This window comes from Lithobates pipiens, unplaced genomic scaffold (assembly GCF_037356315.1).
Source record: "Lithobates pipiens isolate NorthernLeopardFrog02 unplaced genomic scaffold, aLitPip1_a1.2 Scaffold_13, whole genome shotgun sequence".
Lineage (NCBI taxonomy): Eukaryota > Metazoa > Chordata > Amphibia > Anura > Ranidae > Lithobates > Lithobates pipiens.
In genome coordinates this window covers 237,144,367-237,169,738 of record NW_027507718.1, presented here as the reverse complement: position 1 = coordinate 237,169,738, position 25,372 = coordinate 237,144,367, and the positions used below count along the sequence as shown (strand labels likewise).

The following is a 25,372-nucleotide window of genomic DNA, read 5'->3' as shown; positions in this document are numbered from 1 at the left end:
AGAAAAAAGGTTCCTGTACTACTTTCGGGCGACCTCGGGGCGACTTGCATTGACTTCTATACAGAAGTCATCTGCAAGTTGCCGCTGAGGTCGCGGCAGGTCGCGGCGAGGCAAGTCGGTGTCGCCTCGCATCGCCTGCAGTGTGAACCGGCCCTAAGGCCAGCCATAGACAGATCTAAATTTGCCTGGTTCAGCAGGAAGAAATTTTGATCCATCCAAGGGTAGGCCAGTTGTACTGAAGTCAATCCAATTGTTTTTTTTTGTTTTTTTTCCCTGATGGGAAAGGCTCGCTGTGCTTCCCACTGGCAGAACACATTAGCTCTGGGGGAAGGGGGGATTCTCCCATCAACACTGACTGTGATAGTGGAATCAAGCAATTTTCTTCCCTGTGGTTAAAGGGAATAAAATTGAAGGCCTGCCTTTCTCACATTCACACATACTAGGACCAAGTTAGACAGGTCCCAATAAACCTATGAGTATGTCTTTGGAGTGGGTGAGGAAGCCACCACAAGCACAGGAAGAACATGCAAACTACATTCAGGTCTTGGCATGGTTGGCATTTGAACCAACAATCCTAGTCCTGACAGACAGAAATGCTAACCACTTAATGACTATGCAGCTTCCTCAGATTTAAATCTTTTCTTATGTTCCAGTTTATGTTGGTGCCATGACCGCTGCCCCAAGTTTCCTGTTTGAGGGTGGCTCTTTTCTCGTGAAGCATCCTTTGGAGCCACCCTTGCATGCATGGACTAGAAGTGTGTCTCCCTGCAATGTGTGCATCAGATAGAAACATCTATAGTCTAGGCTAGCAAGGCACTCTCTTGTTCTTCCCACCTTGTCCAAGCTAATAGACTGGCTGGAGACTGCAATGTCCACTGTTTCGGCTTTCTTGTGTTCAGGGAAGCGACATTGAGAAGCATTTAAAGTTGTAAACTGCATGTCCTGGGGTAAGAATGTGTTAGCTAAAAAAACAATGATGGTTTAACACTTCTTTTAATATAACAAGATGAACATCCATATACATATATAAATGATTTACCATAAGTAGAACCTCCAGTGCACCAAGCAAAAGACAATGCTGCTGATACAGTACTCCATGCAAAAGGTTGTGTGTAAGTTAACCTCAAATCCTATGCATGCTTCTAGGTACAGGGGGGTGGGAATTCTGGGAGATACTGCCTACAAACTGATACCATGGTTGTGAGTTGTTTGGGTAACATGTAACATGTAACATGGAACAGGTCATCGGGGTCAATGTAGTCTCGAGCTGCTGTCAATCTATTTACTTGAAGGAGGAAGGAGCAGGGGAGTGACTTGCCATCCTAGGCTTTGTTGATGTCTGTGATGGTGCACACAGCGCAGGGACATTTGGCTGTTGTTCACGTTAGGAGCACACATAAGTGGCTTTGGTGGGGCTCCATTTGACCTTGCAAGGATAACCCCATTCTACTGGCTTAGTATTACACTCAAGATCAAACACACAAAAGATTTGAAGAGGCTGGGGGCGAGAGTCTGAAAAAGTGGTTTGCTAAATCTGAAACAGTACATGCAGAACTGACTAGAGGTGTAAGGAAAACTGTCAACTTGATCTGCTAGCAGTTTAGTTCTAGATGTAATAACCCAAGTTGGGTAAACTGTTAGCACACTAGCAGAAATAAAGAGGTTGTGCAGCAATAAGGAGGACCAATTGGATTTTTCTGGAAAGCAGGATTACAGTCTGGAATTCATATTATACAGAGCGATGTCTAACTTTGTTATACGATGTGTGGGTGATTGTGTGTCACCCCTTGCATCCCCGCCAACCTAGGCAAAGAGTATGCTCTTTTGGGAAAAAGCAGTACAGGCAAACAATACCATTTAGGAAGAAGTTCCCTCTGCATTTAATGCTGTCTCACATGTCATAATAGGACAGGACATCACTATGAATACAGACGTCTGATAGGTAGTGGTAAATTTTATAGCAGTATATTCATAGTAATGCTATGCAGCCTGTCCTTAATTCAACTCCTGAGCACTTGACTTATATTCCCTCGAGGTGACCCTACTTTTATTGTATGCAGACTTTGCAACTACCATCTTTCTGGCTATTCAGTTTATATTTCTGCTGAAAAATAAATGTGTACTCTCTCTAAGGCTAGGTTTGCGGATCTGCAAGCTGTGTTTTGCATGGGCACAGCAGCCCATTAATTTCATTGTGCTACAAGAAACCTGGATTTAGGCTTTAATTTCCCAATTTTCCCCGAAGAGTTAAAGTGGTTGTAAAACCCTTACATATATCCAGTAAAGTGACCAGCCTTAGGTGAAACACGGAGATAAAACAAATCCTCCTACATACGTTATACTTGTTAACTGCAGCCCTCTCTCCTCTACAGCCTCCTAAAGCACACAATTTTCAGATCATTTCCCAGCTCTGGCAGGCAAGGGATGGGGACCTGGCATCACATAACACAGAACAGGAAGCTGAGTGTTATATGAGACCTGAGTGGAGAGAAAGGACACCCCCCCCCCCCCCCACACACACACACATACAAATTCCCATAGAGCGCAGTTAAGGCCATCAATCACCTTTTGTCTGCTGGAGGAAGGGAGGTATGGATGGGACCATCTTCCAGGATTCTGTGGTGTTGACATAACATAAGTGACTTGTGCAAATAGCAGAGAGTAAGAGAGAGAGAAGAGAGAAGCAGAAAAGAGTACTTTGGATTGAGGCTAGTTTGCACTATAGAGGGATGTGCTTTGTTCATTTTTCATTTTATAGTATTACAACCACTTTAAAAAACAAAGGCTAAACAAACATGGAGGCCAAGAGGCATGGAGGATCTCAGCTATGAGAAAAGATTACAGGAACTGAATTTACTCTCTCTTGAGAAGGGGAAATTAAGGGGGGGGGGGGAGATATGATCAACATGTATAAATAAATAGAGTAAATGGTTTATATAGTGAACTTGGTGTTGAGGTATTCACTTTAAGGTCATCACAGGGGACAAGAGTGCACTCTTTACGTCTGGAGGAAAAGAGATTTAATCTCCAAATACAGAAAGGTCTCTTCACAGTAAGAGCTGTAAAAATGTTGCATAGACTCCCCCAAGAGCTGGTTCTGGCCAGCTTAGTAGATTGCTTTAAAAATCAAGAAGGAATTTTTTCCTCCGCTGGAACAAATTGGATCACACTTTGCTGGTGTTTTTTGCCTTCCTCTGGATCAATTGTGGGTCTAGGATTGTATGATTGTTATATTCCAGTTTTTCGGCTGAACTGGATGGACTTGTGTCTTTTTCTTTTCAACCAGACTAACTGTAACTATGTAACAGAGCAGGCCCCAGTTCGCTAGCACATTAAAACCGTTTGTCATTATTCCATAAATTTGGGCCTGCTGCAAATATTTATAGTTGTATTTTATAAAGCCCAGACTCCGGTTACCTAACTTAACAATACAAAAAATGTTTGAAAGATACATAGATCACTGTTCTTTGAAATATTATTTCCTGTTCTCCAGTGTGATGGACTTGGCTGCCAGAGAAATTACCAAATATGGCTCTCTAGTAAAAGTTACTTATAAGAACTTGAGGGAACAAAAAAAGAAAAATATCCGGATTAAGCAATAATTGAAATGTTTATTTCTGGCATTGCCAAGCTGAAATGAGTGCATGTAGCAGTGTAATAGAAACAGTGTTAGAGCAGCAGTGAATTACAATCAGTTTTGTGAATCAAGCAGCCTAACTTCCTCAGTATACTGATTTATGTATCTCATTAGAGTACATTGAACCATAACACTGTTCCCTTTGCCTTCAGCGGAGTGAGCTATGGACAATTGCTTTATGTTGCTAGAATTCTGTGAATAATAATGTGGTAAGGTTATACTGAAGTCCTTTACAACTGGGCCTTTACTCCCCTATACACATTTTATTTTTTATTAGTTTTACATGGATTGTTTTTTTTCTATAGGATTTTAACCTGGGTTTAGCTGAAGTTTAATCGATAGGCTGAGTTCCTGCCCCACAGTTTCTTTGTATTTAACTTTGCCAGCAATTGACATTATTAAATTACAAGAGTCCAACTGTTATCTTGAGGGAGATAAGAATTGTATGTCTGTTAACATGATGGATAAATATGAATAAATTGGTTTAGTTTTTCAGACAAATATTTACTTTCTGGAAATTATCTATATCTGTCTATGTATGTATACGGTGTATCTATCTGGTCTTGTACATTGTAATAGCCAGGCAAACAATTTCCCAGTTTTTTGTTAAGTGTATAAACTTTAGATATTACTAAAGCCGGTGTTCTGTCAAATTCCCCAACCCGTCAAACTCCAGCCACTTAATTTTCGGTTTCTTTAAAACAGCAGTAATTGGAGTTTCTGACGAATTAGTGGTTGGACACAACACCAGCAACCGAATAGAGTCTGGTGAAGGATACTATGAGTGGAGATTCTTACTCGGCTCCAATACTAGCCAACAAAATTGCTGCCTCCTAGGCGGTGACAAATCTGTCTTCATTGGCCACTATGATATCAAAACAGCTCAATCTTCCTGTACTGGACTCTATTCGGTTGTCGGTTTTATATCCAACCACCAATTACTAAGGTTTTCAATAAACCCGGAAGTGACGTGGCTTGAGTTTCTTGTTTAAAATGACTTTTTATTACATTTTTTACAAAACAACATATTAACATTTATCCAATATCCAACATTCAAAAAAGAAAAAAAACAAACATAAATTTACTTCCTGTACATAATCATATAAATATCTCCATTATAGGCTATTACATTTCCTTATTGATTTTTCACTTTCTCTCTCTTATCCATTAACTCCCACATTTAAAAAAAATAGTTTCTGATGGCTTGGAGATATTGGCAGAACACCGGCCATAGATGGCTTAAATCTCATTGCTGGTTCAGCAATGTACGAACAGGCTGAATTTGCCCAAGTTGACTGATCCATCAAATTGAGTACAACCAGCCTGTTTTATTTTCCATGCAAATATTGCCAATATCTATATCCACTAGGAATCATCACTGTGTGTTCTCCTGGCAGAGGTGGCACCCCCCCAGGGAGAACACAATAGCTACACAAGATGCATTCCCCCATCACCACTAATTGTAGGAAAGCATTGCTTCATCTATGGCTGGCTTAAGTAGTTTGAGGGTGTAAGTGTGAAGCCCTCCAGTGCTTTGCTGGCAGCACTGCAGCTGGTCTGGGACGCTTCTATCTACTCCTGGTCTTCCTTCCAGGTTCACTCTGTAAAAGTCTTTTGTAAAAGACTTTTGTAAAAGTCTCTGACAATTAAATTGTCATACTTGGAGGAACTCCAGTTAGTTCTAAAAAAAAAAAAGAAATTAGTCAGCAGCTACAAATATTGTAACTGCTGACTTTTAATATATGGACACTTTCCAGACCAGGGATCCAGTGCTGTCATCACCAGTCTTCAAGTTTATTATATGGACCAAATATATCTTTGACAAGGTGATCATATCTCAATAGAGCTTAGTTAATCTTTCCTACCAGTTGAGCTCCTCCGTGCCGCTAATAATGCATTGCCCTTTCCAATTCCAAAACATCCTTTTTGTGAACTGGTGCCCAAAGCTGAACTTTACATTCAAAACAATAGGGCAACTAAATCTCAATAGTAAAGTGACTGTTTATTTAGTTACAGACTTGAGCCTCTGCAAGTATACCTTCTCTTAGTCTGTAGCTTTTTGAAATGGGAAGGCAGCTCAGTAAGAACATATGATATAATTTTAGAATGTCTGATTATGGTACTTTTTACAAAGTTTTCAGATACGTTTTTTAATGGAAGTTCTGTGAGTTTCTTTATTCTGAACCATGGCTTTATTTATTATAACATTCATTCCTGAAGTGTAAGCATGTAGATCAGAAGTAGCTGCAAGGGGACCACAGGGGATCAGCTTCACTGAGACACAAAAAAGTGGAAACAAGTTTTTTTTTTTTTAATGACTAATTGTTTATTATATACAGTAAATTATCCAAGAACTTTTTTTTGTGGAATGTTACATTTATTGCTTAATATATATGTCCCTTAAACTTTGAATCTACTTTAAAAGTCATTGATTAGCCAGTTTTATCGCTGCTAATTGTTCCTTGGCATCTATGCATGGCTAGTAACCTATATACGTTCTTAATTGTTAATTTGCCTATTTACTGGAACACGTTCTTTCTTCCATGCATTATTTTTCTTTGTTTCCATGAGTATTCATTTGCATTATGACTATAAAAAACAAATGTTGCGGCCTTAAGACTGTTACCTGAATTTTAATTTAATTAAAAAAATGTCATTGACATACATATCATTTGTTTACACTATAATGTGGGAAAAAAAACATTAAAACTCTCTATGGCTATTTAATTTTATTTTCCCGTTAGCAATTTCCAGTCATATGACCCATATTAACATTGTTATTACTGTCCTCTAGATATTGCCTCTAACACATGACTGCGCATTCATAAAGCCACGTAACATTTGACCTGCACGAAAATGTCCATGTTTGATACCTGCTGCCTTTTTTACCTACAACAACTTAAAAGTGATTGCGTCCTTTTGTTTCGAAGCACATGACTAGGTCGGTTAAAACTGTTTGCTATTAAAATATTACCTGCAAAGTTTCACATTACAATACCAGCCGATACACTGTACAAATACAGAAGATTTGTATCCGAACCATAGCTGCCTACCATTGTCCAACATTTGAAGGATATATAGGGAATGTGTAAAATCAATAAATGTTGTCATCGCTGAAATAAGGCAATATATTTTCCTAAGGCCACCATAGTGCAGTAAGCCCATAGTAAAATACAGCAGGAGCCATATTTCAATGTCTTGAACAAAGTGTCAAGTTTTCTAGAAACATGCTAATGAAGTGGAAAATTACGCTAAACGTAAACAGATATTTCATGTACTAGGATAATGGAAATTCCAAAATGTGTTTGAAAGATGTATACTACTGAACTGTAGGTGTCTCTATCCCATAATTTAGTATTTCAGCAAGTGATCGAGAATCATTTACCTATAGAATTGCAAATAGATATGAGGACTTGTTTACACTATATAATATAAGGAAGTATATTATTGATCCAATTCTAGTAAAAGTCACATAAATGTAATGCACCCTTTTTCATAAATGTAGACCTTTCAGTAACTTTACAAGTCTGCATGAATACATTTCTGTCTCTTTATACAGCAACAGTATCATTTTCCAAACGAAAAAACTTTAATCAATAAAAAGCTGTCCAAAACCAATTTCCATGATGCTAGCAAAGTACGACCACACTAGACCATTTAGTGTTTAAATGTCTCGGAGGATAGGCAGCTTACACTACAAACAGAAAGTCTATTAAAAATAAAGAGCAAAGACTGAATATATATGTGTAAGATTCAGTCAAACTAAAACAGACACGTTCAGGCCAGAATCATAAAATCTTCACATATACAGTATCTAAACACCTGCAGCCAGCAGTATATGGTATGGCTATCACTTTTCCAAGGCCACTTTGTCCTCATCAGAGCTTATCGGGCAGTTTGCCCACAAAGGCATAAAGCCATTCCCTCATATCTCCTTGCATCAATGGGAATCCATCATGGCCGTCTTTAGGAGTCTGGCACTTCTGATTGGTACTAGATGTCGCTAGGATACCTCAGATGTCAGCTTGGAATCCTATTGGCCAATTGCACAGAGAGTCCAGGAAGTAGATGCTGACTCTGTACTCCATAAGTACAATGATGCCCCCCTTCTGGAGAGAAAAACAAATTGAAGGCATTTTAAGGGGAAGCTGTTGCAGAACCCTTATTGATAATGTGGGTTTGCCTGGCCATCTCTGGCTGTGAATCTTTCTTATTCACTGTCCTAATACAAGCATGCAAATCAATAAGAATAGCTGATCTGCAAATGCTTTTTTTTTTTGTTAAATCGGTGACCTAGCAAGTACTGAAGCTATTGAATTAGCTTGACAGTTCAGGCAACGGTATTTTCAGAAGAAAAAGTCAACAACAGTAGCCTCCATGCTTCTCCAGTACAGGTTCCTTTTAATTTAATGTACAGTAAGCTGCTGTCCTTTGTCTCACAGCATCATGAAACATGAATGTGTGGCTAAGCTGAGTGTTCATTTTTATTACTATATGGCGGAAAGGGGTACAGAGTAGCCATAGTAGGTACTGGCAGTGCTGCTTTTCTCAGAAACAACAGTAGTAATTGGAGTGGAATATCTAACCCATCCAATTAGCATATCTTTGAGAATGGTCAATAGGTGGAAAAGAATATTCTTTGAACACCTCTGTTCTATTCTAAGCAGGTAAACGTGTTTAATACTGGATGTTTACAGTCCTTGTAAATGCCAGCACAACAATAAATAACAATGGTTGTAAATCTCTTTAATCATGAACACATATGAGACCTTTGTTATAGTCTTTTCGGCCAAACCATTTTCAACAAGTACAGAAAACAGTTGCTGATTCTTATAGAAATACAGTAATCTTGTAACTTCAATTGTTACGCACGGAAATCTCAAACAAGCGTAGCACCTTTCTAGCATTAGCTGCTAGGTAAGGCGCAGCCCCCCCTTCCCCAGAGCACCCCCCCATGTTGAGGGCACGCGGCCTGGTATGGCTCAGGAGGGGGGGGCGCTCACTCATCCCCACCCCCTTTCCTGACTGGCCGGGTTGCGTGCTCGCATAAGAGTCTGATATGGACCTGTGGGGGACCCCCATGCAGTTTTTTCAGCGTAGGGCTTCCCCTTTAACTCCATACCAGGTGACGGGGCCAGCGACGCTTCCTTCGCTGGTCCCGTCTACCTGGAGCCACTCTCAAAATAAACGGACTTTTCTCCGTGCGGGAAGAGTCTGTTCATTTCAAAAGTACAGCGGACTAGCACACACACGGCCGTATTGTCCACTGGACTGCGAGTCCGGCGGACATATTTTGGTGCAAAACTACTTTCTTAGTCCGCCGGACTTTTGGGTAAAAAAAAGTCCGCTGGACTTTTCCACCGGATTGTTTGATCATGTGTACGTGGCATTAGAATTACTGGCCTACAATATAAAACGCCAAATTTTCATGCAAAATAATTGTACCGCTTTCAGCACCTAAAATCTGACATAATCATACCGCCAGGGAGGTTAATAAAGACAAGGGTCTATCCAATTCAACCTATAGCATTATCATCCAATGACAGGAAATGTGTTACTGGTAGGATCACAGGGTAAAAATAAAGGAATAAAGCCTTTAAAAAGAAAATTATTGCAGCTTCCGCACTAAGGGCAGCCCTTCCACTCCCTCTAGAGTTCAGTATTTCAGTGAGGGGCAGAGTGGTGACAGTCACCGCTCGGTGCTCAGAGCGAACCCAAGAACTGAGCAACTAGCGGTCTTTGATCGCTCAGTTCTTGATGTAGAAGCTGCAGTAACAAAGTAGGTATTTTTGTGTTTCTATGTATTCTTTGCTATTTCATAGATATCTAGTAAAAAATAAATTATATATATATATATATATATATATATATATATATATATATATATATATACTGAGTCTTTATGTTGGTGCACTATAATAAGTGGGGGAAAAACTCCACGTTAATAAAATAAGTGATTCATCTTATTGTTTTATGCCTGCTTGAAATGGGTTGCTCGTGAGAACACCAACAATCTCTTCCAGTTTTTACATTATATTTGATCTTTTAGGCTCCATGCACACTATCATTTTTTTAAGCTCCTGGAAGTGTTATAATATGTGTCCATGCACACTATTATTATTAGCATTGTGTGAGCTTTACTGTCTAGGAGCAGAAAAAAAAATTTCTAATGTTTTTGTTTTTTTCTTCAGGTTCTACAAAAACTCTAATAAAATGGTAATGCTCCTAAAATCTACTAGAAGCTGGCACAGAAATACTATCATTATCATTTTCATCCAGCGTTTTTTGAGCTTATGAAAACTGCTAGTGTACATGAAGCCTTATATTCACTTTACAGAGTACATAGATCCACCTATATCAGTCACCATCTCCCAAAGGAGCTTAAAATCTAGTGTCAAATAATAATATCAAAGCACGCCCACATTAATAAGGCAAACATACAATCGCCATACAGTTTATGTCTCTAAAGGGATTTGAATCCAAGATCCAGAGTTGCAATGCAAGAGATCTATCCATTTAGTTACCTTGCTGCTTTTCACAAAAGTGTAAAGGCAGCCAAATATGCAAACTTTTTAAAACATTGAGCACATTACTACAACAGTAGTAATAAGCAATAGCATTGCATACCTCCCAAATTTTGAGCTGGGAATGAGGGACACCTATCAACAAAAGCACACAGGCATAGGACACACCCCCTTGCCACGCCCCCTTAAAGGAGAATTGTACAACAAAATCAAAATTGGTTAAACCCACTTGTGCTTTTTTACCACTACTATTCTTTTATATTGGCTTTTGGAATTTACAAATGCAGCAATTTAGAAATGAGATGAAAGGTTTAGCACTGGAAAACACGTTTTGATAGATAAAAAGTACATTTTAAACACATCAATATAGATCAGACCAAAATGAGGGACGAATGAGGAGGACAGAGGGACATTGCTCCAAATCAGGGACAGTCCCTCGAAATCAGGGACAGTTGGGAGCTATGGCATTGCATGTGCTGCATGAAACTGCTTTGAAACCTCTACTTGCTGACATTATTTTACTTTATTCTATGTGTAATGCCTTCTAGCTTATTTTCTGCTCAAATACAAAATCTAATCCGTGCTCACTGAGCATGTCTCCTAGATTTATTGTTTCTTTCTCAAGAAAACAATTTGAAGTGAATTTCAGGCCATAAAAGGTAGCTGGGTCATGTTAGTACAACTGAACTGATCAGAAAGTAATTCATGACACAGTGACAGCAGGAAACGCTTTTTTAGAAAAGTGACTTCAATCCGGTTGCACAGTGACTGTTATTATTGAAGCACATACCCTGCACATGACACACACTGAGCCTGTTTTGGAAATGATGGATATATAAAGTTATTTATAGGGACTGAACACAGTAACTCTTGCTAATAATGCTTGCTAAGGCCTGGTTCACACCTATGCAGATTGCAGTTTGCATTTTTCAATACACTTTTTTGATCCATTGAAGTCTATGGAACCAAAAAACAGAAAAAATTCCCCCGCACTTTGCATAAAATGCACAGATGTGAACTACATCCATAGGAACCTATGTTAAATGGACTGTAGTGTGTTTCTGCAAAACTGAAAATGCGCTAAAAAATGCACAGGTGTGAACCAGGCCTTATGCCGTGTACACACGACCGGACTTTCCGGCAGACTAGGTCCAACGGTCTTCCCGATGGACTTTCGGCGGAGTTCCGATGGACTTTCTTAACGGACAGACTTGGTCACACACAATCACAGCAAATTCCGACGGATTTGACCATGATGACGTACGACCGGACTAGAATAAGGAAGTTCATAGCCAGTAGCCAATAGCTGCCTTAGCGTCGGTTCTCATCAGTCGGACTAGCATACAGATGAACGGATTTTTCGACCGGACTTGAGTCCGTCGGAAAAATTTGAAACCTGTTCTAAATCTAAATTCCATCTGATTTTTCGACAGCAAAGGTCCGATGAAGCCCACACATGGTCGAATTGTCCGATGGATTTGTTCCGTCGCACCTTTGCTGTAGAAATCCGGCCATGTGTATATGGCATAATAATGTATACAATAAAATGTTTACTTGATAATAGCTCAGAAACTTTATTTTTCTAGTGTTGTATCTTTTAAAATGAAAACAGACACTATAGTTGATGTCTCCTTAATGTGAAATCCACTGAAATATAGGGGTTTACAAAGCAGAAAAAAAAGTGAATAGCAGCGATTAGACAGGTTTCACACTGTGCGTTGTTTTCTTTGCAGCTGAGGTTTCCTGGTATGTCTATTTTGTTTTGCTTTCAACTAAAACCAGTCGTCCCTTTTTTGTTTCTTTTAGGTCAGCCCCTGGATGATGCAACACTAGATATCACATATGCATACCTCCCAACTTTTTGAGATGGGAATGAGGGACACCTATCAGCAAAAGTACACAGGCATAGGACACACCCCCTGCCACACCCCCTTAAAAGGAGAATGGTACAAAAAAAAACAAGATTGGTTAAACCCTCAACTGTTTTTTTTACCACTACTATTCCGATATATTGGCTTTTGGGATTCACAAATGCAGCAATTTAGAAATCAGATTAAAGGTTTAGTGCTGGAAAACACTTTTTGATAGATAAAAAGTGCATTTTATATACATCTATATAGATCAGACCATACTGAGGGATAAATGAGGAGGAAAGAGGGACATTGCTGAAAATCAGGGACAGTCCCTCTAAAATCAAGGACAGTTGGGAGCTATGCATATGTACAGATGGAGATCTGGTGCCATGTCATGTTTATCACCTTTTTGGGGTAGCGAAAATAACTTGCTATAAAATCACTGGAGCTCATTGAGGGACAAATGGTTCAGAGACAATTGGGTTATGCTGCCATCAGGGGGATTTGGACACTGGCAAACAAAAAACAGTGGTAGCTGGGTATAACCCCTCCCATTCCAATGACTCAGTTCAAAGCAGAAGCAAAAGCAAGACAATAAGTTCAGAGGGGTTGGGTCTGTGTCCCTCAATGAACCTTAGGAAAATAATCTTACCACAAGCACAAAACTCCATTTTTTTTTTCTCAATCATTGAGAAGCACAGGATTCAAAGACATTCAAAAACTAACACTAAAATGCCCAACTATAAATAATAGAAAAAACTGGGGATTGCCTGCAGCTCAAAGAGCTTAGACCTTAGATCTGAAACTGGCATCAGATGAGACCTGAACGTCCACCTGGTAAAACTTGCGGCAGAGCAAGGAAGGTTTTAAATAAGACAGCACCCACCAGCACAAGAGACACTTCTCATGAAATGTAAGTACTGACCCTGTGTGCTGATTTAAAAAAAAAAAAACATAACTATATAATACACCACAGCCCCATTCTGAGCTTAACACAAGTGTAGCTCTGCTCTGACAAACTTGAAAACTTAGTAAGACAAAACAATCTGTTGACTGTATAACTTCTTAGCTTACAAACTTACTCTACACAGGTCAATGTTCAAGAAACACTATATTGTCAAAAATATTGTGATGCCTGCCTTTACACGCACACAAACTTTAATGGCATCCCAGTCTTATTCCGTAGAGTCCAATATTGGCCCACCCTTTGCAGCTATAACAGCTTCAACTCTTCTGGGAAAGCTGTCCACAAGGTTTAGGAGTGTGTCTATGGGAATGTTTGACCATTCTTCCAGAAGGGCATTTGTGAGGTCAAGCACTAATGTTGGATGAGAAGGCCTGGCTCGCAGTCTTCAGTCTAATTCATCTAAAAGGCATTCTATCGAGTTGAGGTCGGGATTCTGTGCAGGTCAGTCATGTTCTTTCACCCCAAACTCACTCATCCATGTATTTATGGACTTTGCTTTGGGCACTGGTGCGCAATCATGTTGGAACAGGAAGGGGCCATCCCCAAACTGTTCCCATAAAGTTGGGAGCATGAAATTGTCCACAATGTCTTGGTATGCTGACGCCTTAACATTTCCCTTCACTGGAGCTAAGGGGTCAAGCCCAACCCCTGAAAAACAACCCCACACCATAATCCCCCCTCCACCATGATTTGGACCAGTGTACAAAGCAAGGTCCATAAAGACATGGATGAGTGCATTTGGGGTGGAGGAACTTGACTGGCCAGCACAGAGTCCTGACCTTAACCTGATAGAACACCTTTGAGATGAATTAGAGCAGAGACTGCGAGCCAAGCCTTCTCATCCTGGAAGAATGGTCAAACATTCCCATTGACACGCTCCTAAACCTTGTGGACAGTCTTCCTAGAAGAATTGAAGCTGTTCTAGCTGCAAAGGGTGGGCCAACTCAATATTGAACCCTATGGACTAAGACTGGGATGCCATTAATGTCCATGTGCATGTAAAGGCTGGCACCCCAATACTTTTGACAATATAGTGTATATAAGCATCACAATATATGAACCTGAATAGGAATTTGTCAAAACTGTAACTTAATATTGGCAATAGTGAAAAGACAAAAAGACAAAGGATAGATAAATATACACAGTGCACAGAACTGACTAAAAATCACTGCTAAATTGGAAAGAGGGCTTATGGTATGCTGGCATCATATATATCTATCTGATAAGACTACACAGTGTCAGAAGTGACTGCAAAGCCAAGCTTCACTACCCAGCCTCCAGAGCCTTCTCATTTCTCCACATGAATGAACAAAGTGGAAGCAGACCTTTGAAAGATTCAGACACGTAAGATATCTGCATGGGTACTGACAGTGCTTGGTGAACATTACTATAGAGAAAAAAAGGGCTTAAGGTGATAGCGTAAAAAACAATGAGAATGTCCGCTAGAAGTTACTGCATTTCTTTCTAATAAATGCCACTTAAAATGGTCCTACTCTCAGATACACATTTTATTTTATTTGAATTCATACTACACATTTTAATATGAATTGGGGGTTATTTACGAAAGGCAAATTCAAGTGCACTTGGAAGTGCAGTCGCTCTGAATCTAAGCGGTAGATCTGAAATGAGTGGAAGCTCTGCTAATTTTATCATCCAATCATCTGCAAGCTAAAAAGCTGTTTTTTATTTTCCTTGCATGTCCCCCCTCAGATCTACAGCAACTTTACTTCCAAGTGCACTTGCAGTGCAAAGTGAATTTTCCTTTAGTAAATAACTCCCATTGTGTAATACTTTCAGGTATTAATCGCACTTATAGGGATCATACTACTCCTCCTACTACTAATGCCTTCATCTGCCATTCTCCCCATCTCTCCTCTGCCACCCCTACTCCATCTTGGTTTAGGTATTATCCAGGGGCTGGGCCACATCTACCTAAAGAAGAACTGTAGGTCCACTACTACTCCCTTAAATGTGTGACTATGCACAGAAGATTCACCTTTCTGTTGGCCTTTCTCCAGCCCTGACAACACAGAGCTTTCCTTTGCTATTTCTCGCAACTGGGTTAGCTGCCAACCTCTCCTTTTTTTTTTTAACATATCTATGCTACTTAAGCTTGTTTGTGCTTTTTTCACCACAAATATCAAGTTGCATCACTAAAAAGTATTTTAGCAAATTTGTAGCAAATGTTCTATTTGATCATTTTTAGTAAATTAGTCTACACGAGATGTGTTAGTATGTATTCCTAAAACATTTTATCAGTACATTCCCTTAGGAGTTCTTGCTAAGAGAACATTTGGCACATTTTATATGGCAGTACATATGAAATATCTAAAATGTGCCAATTAGTTACCCAAGCAAAGCGTTCTGACAATTTTTTTTATATTCCCTTGATATGCTGGTTTCAATTAACTGGTAAGCAATCACCCTTGATCAAGCTGCTGAAAATTGCAGAATGGTAAATCAGATTAATTCCTATGATGGGTAATCTTCACATTATTATTTCCATCTGTATGAGCTTTCTAAAGAAGCATAAAAATATATTAGGTGGTAGAAATGCAATACAGTTCCTGTGCATCAGCATTTACTTACACATGCATGAATTTGTGTATTTGCAATGCCATATGTGCATGTAAATGCAAATGTACAGGTAAATTGGTGTTTACATGAGGTAGAGTGGGAGGATGTGCTAGCGCCCTGTAAGTTAGTCTCCCCTAAACCTTCAGACCACCTTACACAGCTAAAAATCTTGCATAGATCCTATTTGACCCCCCTCCACCTGGCCAAGTACCAAGCTGACCACAGCCCTCTCTGTTCTAGGTCTCTGGACTCTGGTGACACCTTTTACCACCTACTATGGTCATTTCTGAATATACAGTGTTATATGTCCCAGGTGGTAAATTTTCTGCATGACCCGATGGGCTCCCCCTCACACTGGGCCCTATTAGGCCTATTTCCATACCTGGATGCAGACAAATTCCTTCATATCTTTCCCTCTTCACAGCCAGACTGCTGATCGTGTGGAAGTGGTTGAGGACATTGCCCCCCACGCTAAATGACTGGAAAGTTGCAGTAAACATGACATACGATACAAGAACGTTTTATAAACTCATAGGGGGTATACACTCAAATACCATAAAATATGGGACAACTGGTTGGATGCTGCTTCCACTGGTACAGAAGTTGAAACTGCAGGTGTTTATCTCCATTGTTGTGTTTATGCCCCCCTCCCCCCACAACCTCTCAGTTGCAATTGTTCATTTATATACTACTTGATGTATTATGGCCTCCAATTTAAAAAAAAAAAATGCACTGGAGTGTCTGTATTGATGGGTCTGTACTGGGGAAGGGGAGAGAGGGTTGTCTGTACTGAGGAGCCTGTACTGGGAGGGTGATGGTGTCTGTGCAGGGGATGGACCATCTGTACTGATGGGTCTGTGTTGGGAGGTCCATCTGTACTCAGGGGTCTGTTCTGGCGAGGTCCATCTGTACTGAGGGGTCTGTGCTGGTGAGGTCCATCTGTACTGAGGGGTTTGTGATGGCAAGGTCCATGTGTACTGAGGGGTCTGTGGTGGCGAGGTCCATCTGTACTGAGGGGTTTGTGATGGTGAGGTCCATCTGTACTCAGGGGTCTGTTCTGGCGAGGTCCATCTGTACTGAGGGGTCTGTGCTGGTGAGGTCCATCTGTACTGAGGGGTTTGTGATGGCAAGGTCCATGTGTACTGAGGGGTCTGTGGTGGCGAGGTCCATGTGTACTGAGGGGTCTGTGCTGGCGAGGTCCATGTGTACTGAGGGGTCTGTGGTGGCGAGGTCCATGTGTACTGAGGGGTCTGTGCTGGCGAGGTCCATCTGTACTGAGTACTGTAACACCATAGGTTCAACTGACAAAGCTAACACACCAGGACAAGGATTTTCATTTTAAAAAAGGTAACAGTTATTTTTGCTGAGCCCTATGATATTTGAAAACATATAGTGATTAGAACTGAAACGCCAGTCATTTTAAACATTCTCTTCATTACTGCTAACATTTAACATGACAAAATTGACCCCAGATGTCCTTATTTAGCTGAATGAAAATGTAGAGCTGAAATGAAAGCACCTTCATTGATAAATTATGACCGTATGTCATTGGTTTCATTCATTGGGAAGCAGAGTTCATATTACTTGTGGTCTTCTCTTCTGGAAACACTTGCCTCTTTTCCCCAAGGATTAACTCATCTGCTGCTGCTAGGAATTTCAAGCCATTCCCAGAATGGACACCAGAGAACAACACAGGAAGCAATTGTAGACAGCTGTCATGGGACAGAGAACAGTAGCACCAAAACACACAATGAAAAATACTTCCCCAAACTAGTTGAGAACCCGAGGTGCAGAAATAGTATTTTTTTTTTAAATCTTGCTCTGGTTGTCATTTAAAACTCTGCCTGATGTTTTGCCAGCAGTAGCTGGCTGCTTTAACCACTCTTAAACCTAAACTGTCATTTATATGACTGCATGCCCTTGAAGATTTTCCAGAAGGAAATAAGGTCAGGTTTTTTAAGGTAATTATTAGAATTCATTGTCTAAGGTAGGCATTAAGGTGAAAGTGAAATAATAAAAAAAAACTGTAGAGAAGGACAAAAAGTGACATTAGGGATACACGTAGTCAATGTGTGGGCAGGAGAAGGTTTAAAATTTTCTAAATGAATGCGAATATTAAGTGTGTAATGGTGAAAAATGCCAAATTGAAATACTTTTTAGAATCCTACCACGTCCAGCAGATCAGGACAGATGTCACTTTTGTAACATCCATGCCTGCTAATTTTTTTCTGCATTTTGCAACTTGACCTTTGGGGACTCATATTGGATCTAAAGCCAGCCGGATGAAAACTGACTTGGAACAGTTTACATTGGCCTACCTCTGATCTGTCATGTTTACTTCCAGAAACCTGGAAAAGGTTGTCTTTTTTAAAAAAAAAATGTTTTTCCACACCTGGATGCTTCCAATGAAGTCCACCTGAAAAACAAACAGGTGGACTTAAAGGAGTTGCAAAGTCAGAAGTTTTTTTAACTTAAAGTGGAGGTCCACCCTAAAATGGACCTCCGCTCATCGGAATCCCCCCCCTCCAGCGCCACAATTGGCACCTTTCAGGGGGGAGGGGGGGTGCAGTTACCTGGATAATCCAGGTAACTGCACCCACTTCCGGGATAGCTGTCTGCGGAAAGGGGCGTAGATTACGCCCCTTTCCGCAGCTGCCCGCCCCCTTTGCGCAAGTGCCCCGCTGCCTGCTGGGAAACACACAGTTCCCAGAGGCAGCGGGGACCGTCCGGATTGCGCCGCGCGGCTCGCGCATGCGCAGTAGGGAACCGGGAAATGAAGCCGAAAGGCTCCATTTCCTGATTCCCATACCCAAGATGGCGGCGGCAGCACCCGAGTGTCGATCTAGAGATCGGCTTCGGGTGCCGACATCGCGGGCGCGCTGGACAGGTAAGTGTCACCATTTTAAAAGTCAGCAGCTGCAGTATTTGTAGCTGCTGACTTTAAAAAAAAAAAAAAAAACGCGGAGTCCCGGCGGACTCCCGCTTTAATGCATTCTATGCATCATGATAAAAAGCCCTCTCTGTGCAGCAGTCACCCCAGCACCTCCTAATACTTACATGAGCCCCATCTCAGTCCAGTGATGTCCACGAGTGTCTTGGCGGTCGGAGATTCTCTCTCCTGATTGGCTGAGACACAGCAGCTGCGCCACTGGCTCATGCTGCTGTCAATCAAAGTTAGTCAGTCAATCAGGGGAGATTGGAGGAGGGGCAGGGCCACAGCTCCGTGCCTGAATGGACACAGGGAGCTGTGACTCGGCTCTGGTGCCCCAATAGAAAACTGCTTGCTGTGGGGGCACTCGACAGGAGGGAGGGGCCAGGAGCACAGAAGAGGGACCGGAGAAGAGGAGGATTTGGGCAGCTCTATGCAAAATCAACTGCACAGAGGAGGTAAGTATAACATGTTTGTTATTTTTATTGAAAAAAAAAACATGAGACTTTACAATCACTTTAATCAGGAAGCTCATGTGTTTGTTTAGGAACACAGTCTGTAATAGTGGCCTACACTGAGTTGCAAGTTACGCTGCTGTTAGTAGCATGATCCAGAAAAGTACTATATATACACTCAATTCTTGCAACTGCATATTGTGTATTGGAAGAAAGCACTCTTTTGTGTACAAACTATATTTTCAGTAGGCTGGTCAGATTCTGTGAAATGACAAACGTAAAACTTTTCATATTAGATGTAGTTGAAACCATTACTCTCATTTGCCATCTGTGCTCCTAAAGCTTTAGTTTAACCTGCTAATATTTTTTCCTTTACTGGTTCTTCTTTCCCTCCTCATCAACATGCTAATCACACTTCTAAATAAAATCTGTTTTCATTACATACTTCATTTTAGAACCAGTGACATCATCACTTGACTATGCAATTCAGGCATGGGGGGGGGGGGGCTCTCTGATAACATCACAGCACCCCGTCTTGATGCAAGCAGTGGGCTCAGTCTAGGTAGGAAATTATTCAAATGTCTAAAAAGTCTTGACGATTTAATGTCAGTCTGGAGAAGTGGGAAATGCTAGACAGGCTGAATTTGCATGCAGACAGCCCTACGTAACACCAATGTGTAATGCTGAGCCTTCATGATTGAAAAAAACTAAAAACCAATAAATAGAAGGGTTGGGCCAAGCACAATAATGCTGGAGAGAAGACATTCTCCTGACAGGAATTGAGGTGGGCTCTTTCTGACTTGATACAGCTGCTAAGTTTCACTGTAGGAAGTGCCAAGACAACCATGATGCATAAATCCAGGACCGTGGCTACCCAGACTGTAGAGATATCGGTAGCATGGTTTTTGGAACATTGTGTAGAGAAGATTAGTACAGTGGCATAGGTCTGAATTGTAACCCATGCACGCCCTTTCCAATTTGCCCATACTTTATCAAACTTTTGAGGACAGCTTCGGCTGCAGTATATCAGTGTGTATTAAGGCAGGACCCCATGATTTGCCAACTGCCATGTATGTACTGTAGATGAGGTAGAAAGTTTCAATTTTTAGCACAATATCTCATCTAGTATAGAAGGCAGTGGCGGTGCGTCTATTAAGGGTGCATGGGTGCCGCCCCTTCTCTCCAGCCACCACCTCTATGACCAGTGGATAGATTCCTGCATCTTTTTTTGCACACAAATCACACTATTGGATTATTATTATTGTCATTATTTTTATCTTTTTGAAACTTTGGCACTGTTAGGCATAGATCATACGGTATGGATAGAGGGTGCTTGCCTCTCACCTGGTTTCATGTTTTTTTCTGGATTATAAAGATAGTCCAGAACACCAAAAGCCAATAAAAAAACAGGAAGGAGGTGGGAGAGCATAGAGATCCAACGTAGACAAAATCCGGAATAGTCAAAACAGCAGCTACCACATATTCCCTATTACAAGGGGGTACAAACTGAAAAAAAAAGAGAAACAACACTTCTAAAAATATCAGAAGATCCTTCTGAATTTAAATGCCATTATAAACATTTTGTGCTTTACCAGCCAATCAAAGAGAGGACCACCATTCACTGAAACTGTACATTATTAATTGTGTATCTGCAGATACTCTTAGCCCTCGTACACACGGTCGGACATTCCGATGGACAATGTCCGATAGGACCGTGTTGTCGGATAATCCGACAGTGTGTGGGCTCCATCAGACTGTTTCCGTCGGAGTATCCGACGGACCAAGTTTTCCAGCTGGGCTATAAAATTTTCCGACAACATGATCCGATCGCACTTTGTCCGATCATGTGTAGAGAATTCCGATCGGACAAAGTGCCACGCATGCTCAGATCAAATTCCTAGACCAAAGCTATTGGCTACTAGCCTGAACTTAGTCCCGTCCTAATGAAATAACGTCATCACGTTAAGTACGATCGGATTTTCTGACAACTTTGTCCGACTGTGTGTATGCAACAGTTTCGGACGAAATCGGTTGGACAAAATCAGACGGATTTGGTTGTCGGAATGTCCGACCGTGTGTACAAGGGCTTAGAAGTGCCTCTTCTTTATTCTGCTATAAGGATGGAAGAATGAATGCACAATAAGCTGTTAAGCTACCAGTTAATTTAAATGTAGCGATTTGTTGATTTGCCATTAGAGGAAAACCCAGAGGCTCAATACCATTATCTGTAACAGCTTCTAAGATATTAGCCACACAAGGATTGCATTGCTTTCAAGAAGGCCAACATAAAACAGCTCCTAAAATATTCAATATGAAAAATGTATACAATTACATTGTATATCCCTGTATGTTGTTACGTTGTATTATCCCTATATGGAAGAGGAGTCTTTGTGAAGAACACTGGGGCCTCTTTCAATTTAAAATCCAAAATACTGAGGGCCACAAAGGAGTGAGAGGGCCACATATGAAAAAAGAGCAGCAATTTGATATACCTGCTCTAGAACGCATACAAAGTGTTTTGCTGGCCTAATACTTTTGAACACCTAAGTCTTTTAGATTTTCTTCCACTTTCACTTTCACTATACTTTATAATGGTCACCAGGGTGAATAGAGAGGGTGATTCTCTCTAAGGAAGGCCATACATTATGTAATTTTCTTTCCTTTAACCACTGACTGTGTTGATGGAGGAATTCCTCCTGCTGCGCTATTGTATTCTGCCAGAGGGAGGTTTCCCAGCCATCAGAATACAGTGATCATTAATGGCAGCTATATTCGCCAACAGTGATAAAAACTAAACAAAAAAACAGACAGGCTGGTTGTACTAGGGTCAATCCATAGATCAACTTCAGTACAACCAGCCCGCCCATAGATGGATCGAAATTCAACTAGTCGTTTCTGAACCAGCCAAATTTCAATCTATCTATGGCTGACCTACCGTAATAAGGACATGGACAGCAATACAAGCTTGACAGGTGTTCTACATTTTGGCTGCAATAGCACTTTAAGCATCCTTTAGAGTACATTTCCAGGCATTTAGGCCTTTTAGCAAAGTCACTAGTGGTAATACCTTCCCAAGCCCATGCCTAGGCCCAGGGATAGCCAATAAAGCCAACCAACATATTAAAACATAGCTTATGAACTACTTAAAATATATCTAAAGCCAAAACCATTCTATTTCATTTTGAATAGACTAGTTAAAAACATTGTTGTTGTTTTTTTTTTTTGCCTCATTAGGAAAATTTCTCTTAATTTTTTGTCCTGTAGAATCAACAGGAAGTAGGAGGATATCTTTCCAATGTGAGGCATATCCCCTATTGGATAGTTGTCACAGGAATATGTCTCCCTATTGTAAGAATTCCTCTCTATTCCTGCTCTGATGGCAACTCAAAATTTTGGCTTTAACCCCAATTTCATTGTGACGTTGGTGATCATGATAATTTAGAGAGCCTAAATTTATCTCAGACACAAATTAAAACCTGACAGAAGTATTGACCTCAAGCCACTTTATTTAAAAAAAATCCTTTACTTATATGGTACTTTAAGTTTATGTTGACCGCCTGTGATTGTGGAAAACATGCAATGTAAGTTGCCCCCAAGGAATTGTCTAGGGTGGCCGAGCCTAGGGAAATGAGATAAAATAATAAAGTAAAATCCACTTTATCCAGCACACTACTGGTGTTACATAAGGCAGTAGCACATAGTTTGTACAATGAAACTTAATAATGAAATTCCATAGAATGAAAGACCCAGGCAAGAAACACAAATGAAATCTCTGAACCTTCTGCTCTATATAGTATTAAAGTACAAAAAGCATTTCAGCAGGGTAGAGGGAGTTGTTAGGGGCAGTATAGAACTGGCATGAAGCACAGTGTAAGAGATTATTAATAAAAAATGAAGGCAATTGCTACAGCTCTGGCCTTTTGGTCAATGTCACCTGTGCAACCCTAGCAGGTCCTCATACAATGAATTTCAGATGAAGGGATGCTGTTCAATTGAGAGACCTATTTATTTCCATTCATTGTGCTGACACCGTAGAGTAAAACAGATTAAACGCTGTTTGAAAAAAAATATCTGCTTACCTATACTGAAATTCAAACATGTAAGAGGAATATATGGGACAAATGAGACTACGGCTCATTCATTGTGATAATAGAAAAGAGAATCATTTGGGGCTTATAGACTTTTGTATTATAGGTACATTTTCTTGTATAGGAAAACACCACAAAATGTTAAGGAAAATCCGTCATGAGAGAAATATGGCAGCTGTCATTGCAGATCTCTACTTCTGAAATTGCTGTTTGCCTAGTTCATAGTCTGTCTCTTTTTTTTCAACACTGGACTCACCAAAGGAAAAATAAATCTGGATGGCTGCACTACCAAACTAAGACCGAAAATGCCTTTATAAACTTAAATTAATCTTGAAGAACACAACATGTAAAAGCAGGGGAGGGAAGGCTAACATGTTTCACACATAAACTGTGCTTTACCAAAAGGTTTGATAAAACACAGTTTATGTGTGAATCCCATTAACCTTCCCTCCCCTGCTTTTACATGTTGTGTTCTTCATGATTTTAACCGATTTGCCGATATACATCGGCAGAATGGCACGGCTGGGCAAAACAACGTATGAGTACATTGTTCCCCTGAAGAGCCGCCGGAGGCGCACACGCGCAGCACGGCGTGAGACCCGATGCACGTGGCCGGCGGGCACGTCGCCGGCTACACGCGGCCGCGGGTACAAGAGCCAGCACAGTGTGTGGCAACAGCTGTGGCAATCCTTTGATTGCCCCAGCTGTGACTGGACGAGCATGAGGAGACGATGCTGTCTGTCCCGACTCACCTTTGAGCAGCGTAAGTATGTTTGTGGACACTGGAATCACCAACCTGGCACAGGTATGCATTTGCAAGTATCACATTCCAAAATAATAACCTTGTCCAGAGGTGTTGCTAAGGGAGGGGTTTAAGAAGGCATGGTAGCTTAAAACAAACTGTTGGTACTATACAGTATGAATCCTATATAATAATAATAATAATCTGATCCTACTTGATGTATACACAACACACAAATGACACAGTCTTTGTACCCACAAAATATGCTTTTAATTACTGTGCCACAAGCAAGGGTCTCAACAGACAGGCATAAACATCAGTCCAATTAGAAAATTTAGATTTCTATAACAGATATTTTTCTCCACACAGCTTACCTTAAAATATAACTTTGTTAAAATAGTTAGTAACTACTTAGCAACCAGTATCTACGGAGGCAATAAACACTTTGGTCAAAATTATGCAATGTACAATATGCATTACGTGAATAAACTGTTTGGTCATGAGTATAGAATGTAAAATATAGCATAAAGAGTGCAGGGGTCAGGAGTAGGTACTACGTAGATTGAAGGGGTCAGGATTAGGTAATGCAGAGAACAGAGGTAAGGTGTGCATAACACAGAGCCTGCAAGGAGCAGGATTGCATAAAGCACAGAGTGAAAGGTTCAGGAGTAAATAATACAAGGTGCAGGGGTCAAGGGTGGGTAATGTACAAGCCAGCATCAGTTACATAGAGCACTCCCTCCCTCACTACACATCTCCCCCAGTACAGATCTCTTTCCCATCCAGTATTCGCCTCTAGTCCTCCAGTACACATCTCTCCCACCACCCTTAGAACACCTTTTTCTTTCCACTCCCTCCAATGTAAATCTATCCCCACTCAAACCCCATAGTACACATTTCTCCCACTTCCATCCCCCTGTACACATCTCTTCCCCCTGGCCCATTATACATCCTCTCCTCCATCTTCATCCTGGGTACACATTATTCCATTATAAATTTGTGCACACCTGTACTATCCTGTGGTCTCTGTTTTCCAGACCTCAGATACCAAGACAGTTGAGGGGGAGTCCTTCCTTTAGCTTTGTCATGTGACACATCAGAGCCAGGAACAGGACACGTAGGACATGTGCCCTGGGTACATGGCACTAGCTATACCTCTGCTAGAACGTATACTTGATTATTTTTCATATTCCAATACTTCTGTTGCTATGCCACAAAATGCAACTTTGACATTATTTTATTGAAGTGGACCTTTATTTCAAAAAGTTAAAATTTTTGTTGTGAATTAGTTCTAAAAAATACCAGTATAGTTCCTGGTATCCAAGAGTTCCTAGGCACTCCTGTGTATAAAACATCATAGCTGTATATGTGCAGTGTGAAACCTAAGGCACTGCTGCCTCTAACTACACATTTTAACACATTTTGAGCAAGATTGGTTAATGTCACAACTGTGCTACTTGCTGTTCTCTTTGCTGGAGACAAGCAGTGCCGGCTCGTGCACTGTGGGAGCATGGGCGCCGCATGTTACCCATCCATACACCCGGCCGATTTCAGGAAGCCAGACGCATGGTGGGGCGGGAGGGGGTGGTACTTTTTGAAG

At 40.8% G+C, this 25,372-nt stretch overlaps 1 protein-coding gene across 5 annotated transcripts in view; it reads left to right on the top strand.

The window, feature by feature from the left end:
- Positions 1-25,372, top strand: part of ARHGAP24 (Rho GTPase activating protein 24) — a 725,763-nt gene that overhangs the window by 568,966 nt on the left and 131,425 nt on the right. The gene's annotated exons all lie outside the window — the stretch shown is intronic.